This window comes from Tursiops truncatus, chromosome 3 (assembly GCF_011762595.2).
Source record: "Tursiops truncatus isolate mTurTru1 chromosome 3, mTurTru1.mat.Y, whole genome shotgun sequence".
NCBI classification, from domain to species: Eukaryota; Metazoa; Chordata; class Mammalia; order Artiodactyla; family Delphinidae; genus Tursiops; species Tursiops truncatus.
This window is the reverse complement of record NC_047036.1, coordinates 45,163,150-45,165,519: the sequence shown is the minus strand read 5'-3', so window position 1 is coordinate 45,165,519 and position 2,370 is coordinate 45,163,150. Positions and strand designations below refer to the sequence as shown.

The following is a 2,370-nucleotide window of genomic DNA, read 5'->3' as shown; positions in this document are numbered from 1 at the left end:
GAAAAAAAAAACAATCTTAAATTGTTTAATCCATTGCTTGCTTGGAGTTTCTGTGGCTTGAAGACACATGCACTTGTGACAGATGTTCAGGGCATCTTGTGCTTTAATGGGGATAAAGAAATAGCTCTCTTTCCCACATAGAGTCAGGGAGAACAGGACTCCTCATTTTCTGGAGAACAGCAATCCTCATTTTCTTCTTCTGACTCTGTGGTGAGACATTCAAATTTTTCTTAGTCAGGGTTAGTCTCCGCTAGTTTTTAATGCTTTTTGGTTGAGATTGGCTTAGTGTGTCCCATTACAGAGAACATGCTGTGAGGTGGTACCTGGGATCCTGATTTTCTCCTTTGGTTCCCACCACACCTTATTTGTTTATTAGGTCACAGATGTTTCTTCAAACCCATTCAAGCAGTATAGAGTTACTGCGACTGCATTTCCTTAGCTCAACTGTTGAGTGTATTTTAAAGTGCCAAGCAAATACATTCAATACAGAATTAAGAATATTTTGTAATATTTCAATTGACATACAGGCTGGTTACAGATGTTCTGCATTTAGAGAAAGTAAAATAATTTTAATTCCACCAAGTGGAGATAACCACTGTTAGCATTTAGTGTGACCTCCATGATACACATACAGGCACATACATTATATTCACGTTCACCTGCTTGAAATCTTAATGTATATTGAGCTTTGTATCTTGCTGGTTTTTCACATTATAAAGTGAGCAATTCTCTATTCTCCCTATGTATTTAAAACATGATTTTTTTAGTGGCTGCATAATATTGCATCATATTACAAACACTGTTTTTTGTTTTTGCTTTTTTTGTTTTTTTTCTTTTCTTTTCTTTTCCATTATGGTTTATTACAGGATATTGAATATAGTGCCCTGTGATATATGGTAGGACCTTGTTGTTTATCCATTCTATCCATATGATAGATTGCATCTACTAACCCCAAACTTCCAATCCATCCCTCCCCCACCTCCTTCCCCCTTGACAACCACAGTCTGGTCTCTACGTCTGTGAGTCTGTTTCTATTTTGTAGATAAGTTCATTTGTGTCATATTTTAGATTCCACATATAAGTGACATCATATGGTATTTGTCTTTCTCTTTCTGACTTACTTCGCTTGGTATGATAATCTCTAGGTCTATTCATGTGGTTGTGGATGGCATTATTTCATTCTTTTTTTTAAGGCTGAGTAATCAAACTATGTTTTGTTTTGTTTTTTAATTTTTAACACACTTTAATGGAATCCAATTCTATTTAGCTTTATACTGTGCTTTTTTTTTTTACTTCTAATGACCGTTCTCCATACCATTAGTTTTTTTTTTTTTTTTAACATGGAACGCTTCACGAATTTGCGTGTCATCCTTGCGCAGGGGCCATGCTAATCTTCTCGCTATCGTTCCAATTTTAGTGTATGTGCTGCCGAAGTGAGCACTCAAACTATGTTTTTAAAACTCACTATAGACAGATGTTTTATTTGTTTTTAATATTTGGCCATTATAAAAAAATACTGTAATGAACAAACTTATATGTAACTATTTTACCTTTGTTATGTCTGAATATTTTCTTAGAACAGATTACTAGAAATTAACCTCTGGATCAAAGAGTGATAGTTTTTATATACTGCCAAATTGCGCTTCTGAGGGGTAGTGCTGAGATTTAATCCCATTAATAGTGTGTATGTAGGTTTATATGTTTGTGCTATTTTCTGCACTTTCATGTAACTTTAGCCAAGTTTAAAAAAAAAGTTTGAAATCAATTTCACAGGAAAAAAAAAGTCTTTAGATCTTACATCCCTTTAATGGATGAGATTGAGCATCTACTTCATACGTTAATCTGGCTAAGCATTATTTCTCTTATAGCTTATTTGGTTGTATGTATTTTACTCATAGATATTTTAATTACTTATGTATTACTGATATAGATTCTTTCTTCTTTGTGTCTTTCACAAAATGGATTACTGATATTTCCTGAATGTGACATAATTGTGAGCTTTCTGTGATATTCCCATGAAAATAGCAAATAGTAAACCCCATGAAGTATTACAACATTTAACAGTATTTCAGGTTGAAGTTGGAAGATGTTACACTCTTTTTTTTTTTTTTTTTTTTTTTTTGGGGTATGCGGGCCTCTCACCGTTGTGGCCTCTCCCGTTGCGGAGCACAGGCTCTGGACGCGCAGGCTCAGCGGCCATGGCTCACGGGCCCAGCCGCTCCGCGGCATGTGGGATCTTCCCAAACCGGGGCACGAACCCGTGTCCCCTGCATCGGCAGGCGGACTCTCAACCACTGCGCCACCAGGGAAGCCCAAGATGTTACACTCTTGACATTACCATTTCTAAAGAGCATACGTCTCCTTTGATAT

The 2,370-nt window shown here is 36.2% G+C and overlaps 1 non-coding gene across 1 annotated transcript; it reads right to left on the bottom strand.

Annotated features, from left to right (window-relative positions):
* Positions 1-1,334: 1,334 nt before the first annotated feature.
* LOC117311954 (U6 spliceosomal RNA) lies at positions 1,335-1,441 on the bottom strand. The gene has a single exon (XR_004526144.1). It is a non-coding gene; the product is annotated as a U6 spliceosomal RNA (small nuclear RNA).
* Positions 1,442-2,370: the final 929 nt, after the last annotated feature.